Consider the following 13,536-nt stretch of genomic DNA (forward strand, 5'->3'; position numbering starts at 1 on the left):
GGGGAAGGGTAAGCTGTGACAAAGCGAGAGAGACGCATGGACATATATACACTACCAAATGTAAGGTAGATAGCTAGTGGGAAGCAGCCGCGTAGCACAGGGAGATCAGCTTGGTGCTTTGTGACCGCCTGGAGGTGTGGGATAGGGAGGGTGGGAGGGAGGGAGATGCAAGAGGGAAGAGATATGGGAACATATGTATATGTATAACTGATTCACTTTGTTATAAAGCAGAAACTAACACACCATTGTAAAGCAATTATACTCCAATACAGATGTAAAAAATAAATAAATAAATAAACAAAGCAAAGAAAAAAAAGGAACGAAATTGGATCATTTGTAGAGATGTGGATGGACCTAGAGGCTGTCATACAGAGTGAAGTAAGTCAGAAAGAGAAAAACAAATATGTATAATAATGCATATATGTGGAATCTAGAAAAATGGTACAGACGAACTGGTTTGCAAGGCAGAAATAGAGACAGATGTAGAGAACAAACGTATGGACACCAAGCGGGGAAAGCGGGGTGGAAGGAGGTAGTGGTGGGATGAACTGGGAGATTGGGATTGACATATATACACTAATATGTATAAAATAGATAACTAATAAGAATCTGCTGTATAAAAAATAAATAAAATAATAAAAACTAAAAAACATAATAATAATAAGCTCCCTGCAAGTGTTTAGTGCTGATGGAAGCTTTGAGGTGTGTTTGTGTGCTGACTCTTTGGATGTGGAGATGTTAAAAGTTTGGATTCCTCCTCATCAAAGACTGCAGTTGGATCTCAAGTGAGCCAGTTGCGTCTATGTCTCACTTCTTCAAGTATGGAATTTATGGAGCCCACTAATTTTATAAATATGTTTTAGTGTAAAGCATCTGGGTGGGCTTTGGACTGTGCCAACCTGGGGCTGAGTACTGGCTCTGCCAGAAACTAACTGCATGACCTTAATTTACTTTACACACCCTTATGGCAGGTGAAGTTTGGTGCTTCATCTGACACGTGGGAATAACAACACTCACTTGGCAATCTTGTGAGGATAACGATAATATATGTAGTATATAAGAATCAACACGTGTTAATTAACATTAATACTTCCTTAGTGTTTTATTAACATTGTATAAGGAAGTACTTGAACAAGCTGCTTTTTTAAAAATCCTTATTGGAGTATAATTGCTTTACAATGTTGTGTTGGTTTCTGCTGTACGACAAAGTAAATCAGCTATAAGTATACATATATCCCCATATCCCCTCCCTCTTGAGCCTCCCTCCCACCCTCCCTATCCCACCCCTCTAGGTTGTCACAAAGCATCGAGCTGATCTCCCTGTGAGCTGCTTTTTGAATGACTTTATGATTTACCCAAATTAACCCAATGCATTTTGGGTTCAATTTCTAGTCTAGGTGAGGGGTTTTCCCAGTGATGCACAAGACCCTTTCCACTGCCTTCGTGCTCCATGACATGCACTGTTAAGATGGTCGGGGGGGTCTCTATTGTTTTCTGAGACCTGGGAGTGAAGCTTTTTTCACCAGAAAAACCAACATACTCATATAGGAGTCAATCCACACTTTTGTATTCACTAGCACCATGCTGAACCAAATATATTTAATTGGATGCTTAATAATTCTGATTCAGACACTTTATAGGCTGCAAGAAAGATATATTCTATTTCTGCCAGGAACGTGTAAAGTATTCAGAACAATTTTTTTTTAAAAAAAGGTCTGTGCTTATAGCTTAGTTCATTTCTCATGCCTCTCTCACCCATTCTTAAACTCATGAAGCTGTCAAAAGCAGTGTTCACACTGGAAACAACCCAAATATCCATCAGTAAGAGAATAGACGAACAAATTGCATATTCATACATTGTAATACTACTCAACAGTAAAAAATTCTGAGTTATGAAGAGATGCAACAACGTGGGTGAATCTTAAATACATTATGTTGAGCCAAAGAAGCCAGACACAAAACAGTATATACTGAAAGACTTCATTTCTGTGAAGTTTGTGAAGAGGAAACTCCAATCTATGATGACAGAAGTCAGAATAGCAGTTCTCTGGGGGTGGAGCAGTTATCTCTGGGGATAGTGAGTACAAAGGGGGCAAAAAGAGATTTTCCAGGATGATGGAAATGTTCTGTAGCTTATAGATACAAGGTATGTACACACACACACATACAGATACATGTTCATCAAGCTGTACACTTAAGATTTGTGCATATACAGTATGTAAGGTATACCTCCATGAAAAAAATTGTCCGAGATAGAGCACCATTTTGTTTGGAGAAAGTAAGCTGAGGTTAGAAAGAGATTAACTCTTAAAATCGCAATTTTTTTAGGGCTTACATTTTTATAAGCTCTGTTTCTATAAAAATGAAGCTACTGTTGAATTCTGATTTTAAAACTAAATAAAACTTGTCAAGGTAGCTCCCAGTAGATGAATATATTGGATCCCTTTACTTTTCATGTAAAGTTTTAGCTCTGAAACAGAATAAACAGTATAAACAGTACTCACTTTCCCAGAGAGTTCCAGCCCTGAAGCGCCAGAAGTTTAAATTTAGAAGGAACATTGCTTTTAAATGTTTCTTTGGATGAATCGCTAGTTCAGTTCAAAGAAAAGGACAAGTTATGTTGGAGATTCATCCTCCCATCTTGGGTTTGTTAAATTCCATGGGAGAAGCAGGAGGATAAATTACTGAGTTGAATATGAGAGTGTTTGAACTCAAAGTAAATTGATTTTCATGCAGGACATCTTCATTTTATGCATAAAGAGTGAGCCATTAGTTGATTACTCTCCTTTTGCTCTGTGGTATGCTTTTTCTGAGACTGGAAGAGAGAAACGCAATGAATCAAGCAAGGGGTGTGGGGACATATCCAGGTGTCACCTAAATAGAATAAACACCCAACTTATGAAGATCATCTGGAAGGCAAAGTCAACACTGTCATTTCACTTTTTTCCTTAAAAACCTTGACTGAAAAATTTGTAAGCAACTTCTTCTGTTGTAGTGTTCAAAGCCTTTCATGATCTTTTTTCTCAATCTTTCTAGACATTCCCCCACTTTTCTGAAGGAATCCCCACCCCTAGCTTTCTGTCCACAGGGAACTACGTGGTAATTCTTTAAATCTCTCTCAACAATTCTGTTTTGGCCTCTGCCATGTGCTTCCCATTTCTACATTAATCACAGACACCATGCCTTACACAGAATAGGCATTAAAGGTTTACAGAATTAAGGGAAGTGGAGAAAGAGAAAGCCTGCATCTATCTGAACAGCACAGATGAAAAGGAACGATGAAATGTTTCAGATTTACCATTTCATGGTACACAGGTTTTGCACTAAAAGAGATTTCATGGAACCTTTCAAAAGCCTTGTCTTTCCCTGATTCAGAACTTCATAATACCGAGTAATTAAGATTTTTGTTCCAGGAATATGAAAGGTCACCCAGACTTATTTCTGTAACAAAATAGTTTAACGGTTGCAGGAAAAAATAATCAGGAAAAAAAAAAAGATTGATTCTGAAACTCTGTATGCTAAAATTAAAAAACAGATTTATATTATTTTATTTTTTAAATATTAAGTTTTAAAACCTCACAATCTGCTATGAGCCACAGTGTTCGGCAGCATTATGAGCAGCTGTGACCTCGTCCCCTGGAATCTGTCACCAAGGCCTAATAGCTGGTTAGAGATCCAAAAGATGTCCATTGAATTATTTTTCCAAACGTTTTTCTTTTTAAAAACTGTCTAATGAACATTACTTAAAGGTAGAATATGTCAACACTACTTTTCCTCATAGCCAATGATTTAACATAACTTCTGTTAAAGTTTTAAGTTATTCATATATGTATTATATATATACCTATATGCATATATAATATCTATATCATATATTATACATATTTACATATACACCTAGAGTGTACCTACACATATACACCGAAAGTGTCCAATAAGTTAGTTACACATGGTGGGGGGGGCAGTATGCTCCTCTTTGCTCTTGTCTCAGGACCTTTGAACTTGCTCTTCACTCTGTTTGGAATGCTTTCCTCCCAGGTAACTGTGCGCTTACTCTCTCATGTGTATCTTCATCCTTGTTTTTTCCCTTTACAGTCCTTCTCGGAACTCACAGTATGTATATTTGATTACTTGTAAACTCCTCAATATGGGATCCATGAGGGCAAGGATCTTGTCTGTTTTATTTACTTTGTATCCCTAGTACCTAGCACAATGCCACACGTATACTAGGAGCTCATTAAATATTTGCAAAATGAATGGTTGCATGAATGACAATGGTCATCTGACCAACCCTCTACCAACACATGAATTCCCCCTGTATCATTCCCAATAAGAATCTACAGTTGCAAATTAATCGAAGGGCACTTATAAAACAACATGGGAACAAACTGAGTCCAGAAGAGGTAAAAATAAAACAAACGAATGGCCCAAGTTGAGGAAGAGGAGGAGGAAAATTTCAGAGAGCATTTAAAAGGGAAGAAGAAATCAGTCTGACCCATTTTGTATTATGGAAAGATGGCTGGTGGATATAAACTGCATCATTTGTCACAGAGTTTATTATTTTTATTCCTCAATCCCTGAGAAATTAATATCTGTGTAGCACTTTAAGGTTACAAGTACAGTTTATGATGTTATTTATAACTAAGTGGCTACATAAATAAAAACAGGCCGTGTAAGGAGTAATGATGAGAGTATATCATGAGCCAAAGAGTATAAGGTCCAATATAGAAAATCCTGCATGTGCCTCATCTAATTTGGACCTCATAACAACCAAGTCAGTGAGACAGGTATACTTATTATTCCCATTTTTCAGATGTGGAAACTGAGTCTCAGAGACTTTAAATGACATGCATCTTACATCTTATGCATACCAGATTCCAAATTTGATGCCAGATATTTAGAATCTGAAGCCTAACATATGATGGAAAAACTCTGTTTTTGCATCAATTCTGGGAAGCAAGTTATTAAAAAAAAATTATTTCTCCTCTGTCTTAATGTCAGCCTCCTTTCCATGTTGGTATTCAAGTAAAGGTATTCCTTTTTTTTATTATTACAAACTTGTTTTAAAAGTTCTTTACTCTCACTTCTTCCACAGTCACTTTGTAACAATAGATTGAATTGATGTGAATTGAATTATTTGGATTTAAAAGGTGCTTAACTCTGCAGTTACCCTCTTTTACCACAAGAGGGCACTTACAGGCCAGTGAGGCCAAGACCACTGAGGGGTTTATGAGAAGTTGTAAAAGAATTGGGGGAATTAAAATTTAGAGACCATGTCATGACTCCTGACAAGGTGTGAAGTTGATGACTCATTGGATGAAGATGGCAGGAAGTGAAATATCCGTGGGTTTTAGACACCCTTGGACAAGAGAGTGGCAGAATACAAGAGGACAAATAGTGCAGAGGCCTCAGCTGGTGACAGTTACCCTTGACATATTGTCTTAAGCAAACACTCCTCAAAGCACCTACAGTGTCTCAGGCACGGCGCTGGGTGTTTGGACAATGACAGCAAGGACATAGCCCCTTCTTCCTCCAAACCCCCATCTAGCAGGGTGACTGACAGCCTGTTCCCACTAATCTCCGTGTTTTGCTTTAACGGTAAGATTGCAAATGGAGAGCCTGCAATGGCCTGCAGCTGGCGGTGTTTGGTGTTGGCCCACACGCTGCCCCATATTTTGCTTTTTCATACACCTGGCTGGCTCCATTCGTTTTACATTACCTGCCTGGCTCCTGTAGACATTTGAGTTTTGTCCCTGTGATTTCCTTGCTCTCCTTCACCTTGCCCACTGTGAAGACAAGCCCCGTCTACTTCTGTGCTTTTTTTTTTTTTTTTTTTTTTGAGAGGTTTGGTTACCACCACCCTGGGCATTTCAGGGCTTCAGTTGCTTTGCTGCCTCAGCAGCTGCTGTGACAAAGGAGACGTCAGCTACTTCTTCTCCAGATGAGATCTGAAGTAAAATGACCTTGTTTGCCTCAAAGAGAAGGACCAAAGGCTTTGTGGGGAGGAGGGGGGCCAACCAATGAGCAGGATGTGCTAACATGGCTGGCCCTGGGGACACCAGTGGCCAAATGTTGGTGGCACCAGGCTGCCTCCAAGGGCATATGACCCTGTCCCTTTCCTTCCAGGGTTTTACTTCTTTTCATCTTTTCCTTTTTCTTATTTCTTACCTTATCTTTCCCATTTTACCCCTTTCTTCCCATGTTATCTTCTCACTGCTTTCTGCTCCCTCTGGTGGCCCTAACAGAAACTGATGGTGATGCAGGGACTGAATCTGGCCCTCAAGTGGATGTTGTTTGGCTGGTGTCAATTGCATTTGATGGTCTTTGGACATGGTATGCTGTCCAGTTCATGCCACAGTCCCTTCCACTCAAACAAACACACCTACAGCTGCATTCATTTAATTTACCTGCCTGGCCCCAGCATCTGTGTGCTCCAGAGGTTATTTAAATGAATGAAGGTGTGTGCTGCCTGTATTACTATTAAGATGGGGCTCTTCTTTTTTTTTTTGCGGTACGCGGGCCTCTCACTGTTGTGGCCTCTTCCTTGCGGAGCAGAGGCTCCGGACGCGCAGGCTCAGCGGCCATGGCTTACGGGCCCAGCTGCTCCACGGCATGTGGGACCTTCCCAGACCGGGGCACGAACCCATGTCCCCTGCATCAGCAGGCGGACTCTCAACCACTGCGCCACCAGGGAAGCCCAAGATGGGGCTCTTCTAATACTTGAGAGCTCAGGTGTCCCCACCACCTTTTACCCATTAATGGCTTCCACCTGTTAATTTGTCAGAAGCTGTTCCTGTGCAGGTAAGGAGACATTTATAAGCTTGCTTACAAATATGAAAAATATTACAGGAGGGCTTGCAGCCTCTGTCTGAAGACTGTCAGCCCACTTGTACTAGTTTCCTGTTGCTGATGTAACATTATCACAAATTTATCAACTTAAAACAACAAAAATTATCTACAGTTCTGTAATTCAGACACAGACACAAGTCCCACGGGGCTGAAATCAAGGTGTCTGTAGGACTCTGTTCCTTGCTGGAGGCTCTGGGGGAGGATCTGTTTCTTTGCTCATTCAGATTGTCAGCAGAATTCAGTTCTTCGAGGTTGTTGGACTGAGGTCTGCATTTCCGCACTGGCCAGCAGCTGCCTCCCATTCCAGCTTCTAGAAGCCACTTTCATTCCTTGGCTCATGCCGACTCTCCTTCACCATCTTCAGAGTCAGCAGTGGGGGTCCAGTCCCTCAAGTTTCCAATCTTCTATCTCATCTCTGTGACACAGCTGGAAAAGATTCTGTGTTTTTAAGGACTCAAGTGATTAGGTTGGGCCCACCCAGATAATCCAGGTTAATCTTCCCATCTCAAGGTCCATTCCTTTAATCACAACTGTAAGTCCCTTCATCACATAAGGTAACATCTGCACAAGTTCCCGGGATTAGGGCATGGACGTCTTTAGGGGCCATTATTCTGCTGACCACACTGCTGATCCTGGCTCTTAAATTGGTAGGAAACTCACATGGTAATTGTATTTGAAGCCAGACATGAGGTGCCCTGCTGAGTAAAGCACTTGGCCAGGGATGGGGAAAGCTTAGATTTCATTCCAGCCCTGTGGTCATGACCCTGGCCAAGGCTGTGAAGCTTTGTTTCTTTTAGGATATTGCCAAGATGACCAGCTTTAAATTTTCTTAGAAATTGAAAATGAATAAAATTAACACTCTAGTAACCAGAATTCTCAATTACTGGTATAACAGAGACCTACTCAATATGCTTTCCTTCTTAATTACTAAGAGAAACCAGGTTTTATTGGGGGTAGCAAGGGGTACAGCCAAAACCCCAAACCAAACAACAATAAAATCTGTGGGTCTGAGCTTTCCTGGCGGGTAGAGGTGGTCAGTGTGACACAGTTTTGGTTGAGATATAAATGGAAATTACTGGATAGGGATTCCAGGAAAGCTCTTTAGAAGGAGCCGACTTACGGCTTCCCTGGTGGCGCAGTGGTTTGAGAGTCCACCTGCCGATGCAAGGGACACGGGTTCGTGCCCCGGTCCGGGAGGATCCCACATGCCGCGGAGCGGCTGGACCCGTGAGCCATGGCCACTGAGCCTGCGCGTCCGGAGCCTGTGCTCCGCGGTGGGAGAGGCCACAACAGTGAGAGGCCCGCGTACTGCAAAAAAAAAAAAAAAAAAAAACAGAAGGAGCCAACTTAGCTGATACACACCCCCTCTTGCTCGATGCCCTGCCCCATCTACCTGCCTGGATGTAGACATGACGACGGGCACTCAGGCTGCCATCTTGAAAGTTGTAGATGAGAGACAAGCCCTAAGGAAGACAAACTGGAAAGGGAGAAAGAGTCAAGTCCTCAACAGTATTGCAGAACCCCCATACCAGCCCTGGACTGCCCACTTCCAGATTTCTTTTCTATGAGAGAAAAAGATGCCAGTGGCAGAGTTAGAGGGGGGAGGAAGTAAAAGGTCCTTTGTTTCTAAGCAGCTGAATTGAATTACTCACTAGTCTCTGTTTTCTAACAATTGATTATTACTCTAAAGATTATCACAAGATTCAGAAGTGTCCCCTACCGATAGGAAATGAACTGTGAAAAATAACCTTTTCTTAATATATTTAACTCTATCAAATGATTTCAAAACAAAAGTAGGTATAAATGTACATCTAATACCTTTAATTGCAATATCTTTTTCACTTTTATCTCATTTTATTATCAGAATAACCCCATGAGGCAGGTGGGTCAGACATTGGCATTGTTTTCATTTGCAGTTCAGGAAACTGAGGCACAAAGTGGTTTAGTAGTCTTCTTACAGACCCCAAATCCTTATATATATATATATATATTTTTTTTTTTTTTTTTTTTTTTTTTTGCAGTACGCGGGCCTCTCACTGTTGTGGCCTCTCCCGTTGTGGAGCACAGGCTCCGGACGCGCAGGCTCAGCGGCCATGGCTCACGGGCCCAGCCGCTCTGCGGCATGTGGGATCTTCCCGGACTGGGGCATGAACCCACGTCCCCTGCATCGGCAGGCGGACTCTCAACCACTGCGCCACCGGGGAAGCCCCCTTATTTATATTTTTGACTCTAAGCCATTTGCTCTCTCTTGCTCCTCACTTCGTAAGGTTTATTTCTTAATATTTTGAAAGAACCCCTAATATATGATGCGAAAAAAGGACAAAAATTGTTTTCCTTTGCCTGTGATGTGTATTTAACATGGAAAAACTGTAAGATTATCCTTCTCAAGGCTTCCCTCCCCCTAAGATTGGGCAGGTCACTCAAGCTGGTTCTAATGAAGGAGAAGTTGAGGGACCTCTCGGAGATGAGGGTGGCCAGGCCCTGGGGATGATCTGTGATTCCAGACGCCACTAGCAAGCGTCGCCCTGTGGTTCTCTGACCTCCTCCAGCTCTCTCCACCTTCTCGTCTAGTTAAATCATAGCGGCCCAGGCTGTCCTTTCAGCAGAGTCCCTGGGTAGGAATAGTTCCTAGAGAAATAGAATTGGGGACAGGAAAGGCAGCCCACAATCTGTCGTCAACAGTTACTTCACAGAACTGAAGTAGATTGACCCCTGAATAAGAATAACTTGCTCTGCTACTGTAGTGAACTATCTGGTCAGAACGATTTCAGATTTTCTAAGTCTCGTGGATTAACCTTTAGAGCAAAATGCTGATTTTTATGATGATGAAATGGAATCTAGACCAAAGAGTACAAATAAGTGACATCCTTGTTTTCAGATTGCTTCCTCCATCTGAAGGACTGAAGAATTCTCAGTACAAGTTATGAACTTTTAAAGGTAAATGTATCTTGTATAATTTCAAAGATCAACATGCTTTAGAAAATTTATAAACTGAAGAGGAATAAAAAGAGTGTTTCCACCAGGCAGAGCAGAGGTCTCTCTTCAAATGCCTTCCTTTTCTTTGAAGAGGTGATGACTTTGACCTGGATCTTCTATGACATTTAAAAGCCCCTATGTTGGGGACTTCCCTGGCAGTCCACTGCAGGGAGTGCGGGTTCAGTCGCTGGTCAGGAAACTAAGGTCCCACATGCTGCGTGGTGTGGCAAAAAAAAAAACAAAGCTCCTGTGTTGAAGGCCGTTTATTGGTAACTTAATTGACTTAAATATCTTGTTTTCAAATTCTGGGGTTTTTTAGTATCGAAACTAAATTCACATCTGAGTCCAAATGGTAAGATTCAGGACACTGAAAAATCATCATCATGAATGCAAATTCACAGAGGGCTGCCTACACTGTACATTACAAAAGGCACCCTGAGGGTTCCTCATTGTAGTGGAGGCTTGGTCTCTGCCATCAGAGCATTCAGAATCTAAAGGGAGAGAGAGACTAAACACCAGATAAATTTTTTTTAAAAAACAAGATGCAATGCTTTATGACTATTTGCAAGCACCTTACCTGAATTAGCAGATGTCTCCTGCCCAACTTGATCCTGTTTGTATTGGTTAGAGCTATTGGTCATAACTAATAGAAACCAAGGCAACTAGATTAAGGAGGGAAGAAAGTGGGGAGAAGATATATTTAAAGAATATGTAGTGTCTTTTTTTATTATTAAAGTATAATTGATTTACAATGTTGTTTTAGTTTCTGCTGTACAGCACAGTGATTCAGATACAGATATATATATGTATATTCTTTTGCATATTCTTTTCCATTATGGTTTATTACAGGATACTGAATATAGTTCCCTGGGCTATACAGTAGGTCCTTGTTTTTTATCTATTTTATATATAATAGTTTGTATCTGCTAATCCCAAACTCCTAATTTATCCCTCCCCAACTCCCTTTCCCCTTTGGTAACTGTAAATATGTCTGTGAGTCTGTTTCTGTTTTGTAAATAAGTTCATTTGTATCATATTTTTGATTCCACATATAAGTGATATCATATGGTATTTGTCTTTTTCTTTCTGATTTACTTCACTCAGTATGATAATCTCTAGGTCCATCCATGTTGCTGCAAATGGCATTATTTCATTCTTTTTTGTGGCTGAGCAGTATTCCATTGTATATATGTACCACATCTTCTTTATCCATTCATCTGTCCATGGACATTTAGGTTGTTTCCATGTCTTGGCTATTGTGAATACTGCTGCTGTGAACGTAGGGGTGCATGTATCTCTTTAAATTATAGTTTTGCCTGGATATATGCCCGGGATTGGGATTGCTGGGTCATATGGTAGCTCTATTTTTAGTTTTTTAAGGAACCTCCATGCTGTTTTCCATAGTAGCTGCACCAGTTTACATTCCCACCAACAGTGTAGGAAGGTTCCTTTTTCTCCACACCCTTGTCAGCGTTTATTTGTAGACTTTTTAATGATGCCCATTCTGACCGGTATGGGGTGATACCTTACGGTAGTTCTGATTTGCATTTCTGTGATAATTAGCGATGTTGAACATCTTTTCATATGCCTATTGGCCATCTGTATGTCAAGAACATATAGTGTCTTATGGATCCCAAGAACATGCAGCCTGGCTACAGGAGGGACTGGAAAGCTAGCAAGAATCCAGCCAGGTGTTTATTGTTTGTTTTGCATTTTGTTTTTGCCTCACTCATCTACTGATTCTCAGTTTCAGTCTCTCTGTGCCAGTTAGCACATCTTCTACGAAGCCCCTTTTGTCCAAGATGACTAAATTGGTTTTTGTTCTTCCATTCATGCAGCCAGCCCAGATTAGAACTGGAACGTCTTGGTCCCATTTCTAAATTTCTGCAGAAAGAACTCTGACCTATCATGGGTAAGGGACTCACCCCTAGTCACTTGGCTAAGGTCCAGTGGAATAAATGAGACAAACAAAGGCCAACCCCTAGGAACATGTGGATGATGAAAAAGCAGTTTTAGAGAAGGTAGAACTGTGATAAGCTGCACAGAGACCCCAAAAGGTGTCTTCTAGTCTGACTGAAGAACAAAACATCGCTTTACAACCTGTGGGCCAAGGCCCTGGGTGGGGAATGGCAGGTGGGAGGGTAGAAACTCATATTTATTGATGGGTCCTTCCTTGAAACCATCCACCCAGATAACAAGCCTTCTCCATAGACTGAATAAATAGTATATCCTGAGCATATGGGTGTAGATGGTATTTAATTGTGTGTAGATGTTATTACAATTAATACAATTTAAATTCCTTTCTATGTGTTAGTGAATTAATCCTGTCTTTTGGTCATTGTGTGTCTTTTTCAATCACTGGGCACTGTTAGTAAAGCTGTTCTTGTGCGAGAGTCCCCTTTATGGAAGATAGTTGAGGAGCCCTGTGTATAAGGTTAGGTTTGGACTGAGAGACTATATGAGCAGTTGTGAGTGTTGGCTGTGATGGTCAACAGGAAGCTCGACACATGAATTTTATTTTATTAGTCCTCCTTTGTTTTTCTCGTCATGAATTTGTCTATAGATACCTTACTGCACGGAAGTGTTTTATATGCATGATATAGTAAATTTGTAGAAAGTCCATTCTGATTGATAAAGAATATTTAAATTGACCTTGTGTTACTTTCAACTCTGTTTAGTAACAGGAACTTGGCCAGCAAAGGGTTAATAAGAAGAGGTCCTTTGTAATGTGCCATGAGCAATATTTAAGCCTGGCTTGCAATTGCCTGCTGATGGTTGACACAAGAGCAAATGCTTTTAAAGTGTTTTAAAATATCCCTTAAAGGTACCTTAAATTCTAAAAGTACTGTTTGCCGCATTTAACAAACTCTCTTCCTATATATTGCAAAGGGAAAGTTCCATTTCAGCCTAAAAATAACAGTAACAATCAAATAATAGTAGAAGCTAGTATTACTGTGGCAGCTTCTTGATACAAGGACGCCGCACTTTATAAACATGTCTTCATCTTATTCTTGCAACAAATGTCAATACCGTATCTACCCCTGTTTTATAGGGAAGGGAATTGAGTTTGAGAAGCCTGCAATTTATGTCAAATTACTTGGATCCAAATTAATATGCTTTTACTGTTTGTAAAATACTCCCTTGAATGGAAGAAATGATGACAGAGAGATCCAATTAACCCATTAGGTTAACTGGGGAAAATTCAGGACATTGCGGGCACATTGAAGGGACACATACCTTTGTCATTAAGACTAGATCCTGGGGGCTTCCCTGGTGGCGCAGTGGTTGAGAGTCCGCCTGCCGATGCAGGGGACGCGGGTTCGTGCCCCGGTCCGGGAAGATCCCACATGCCGCGGAGCGGCTGGGCCGGTGAGCCAGGGCCGCTTAGCCTGTGCGTCCAGAGCCTGTGCTCCGCAACGGGAGAGGCCACGGCAGTGAGAGGCCCGCGTACCGAAAAAAAAAAAAGACTAGATCCTGGAACAAACCAGACTGTGCACTTTCAGATCCTAGCCCCACTGCTTACCTGCCTTGTGACCTTGGAAAAGTTACTCAACCCGTATGTTCCTTGGTTTCCCCTCTTTAATATGAAGATGAGTAATAACTCCTTCTTAGAGTTGGTATGAGGGTTAAATAATATTTAAGTGCATAGAAGAGTCCCTGGAACCTAGGAAGTACCGTCCGTTGATTGGCCTGGGGCCTGTGCACTTGGTG

The 13,536-nt window shown here is 41.2% G+C and overlaps 1 protein-coding gene across 6 annotated transcripts in view; it reads left to right on the forward strand.

Annotated features, from left to right (window-relative positions):
- Nucleotides 1–13,536, forward strand: part of APBA1 (amyloid beta precursor protein binding family A member 1) — a 240,876-nt gene that overhangs the window by 121,079 nt on the left and 106,261 nt on the right. The window contains exon 2 of one of the 6 annotated variants that reach the window (XM_060300862.1): nt 9,728–9,786. The exons of the other annotated variants lie outside the window; for them this stretch is intronic. The gene's annotated coding sequence lies outside the window, so the exon portion shown is untranslated. The remainder of the gene's footprint in view (nt 1–9,727; nt 9,787–13,536) is intronic. 6 annotated transcript variants of the gene reach the window in all.

Source organism: Globicephala melas, chromosome 6 (assembly GCF_963455315.2).
Source record: "Globicephala melas chromosome 6, mGloMel1.2, whole genome shotgun sequence".
In the NCBI taxonomy this organism is placed as follows: Eukaryota; Metazoa; Chordata; class Mammalia; order Artiodactyla; family Delphinidae; genus Globicephala; species Globicephala melas.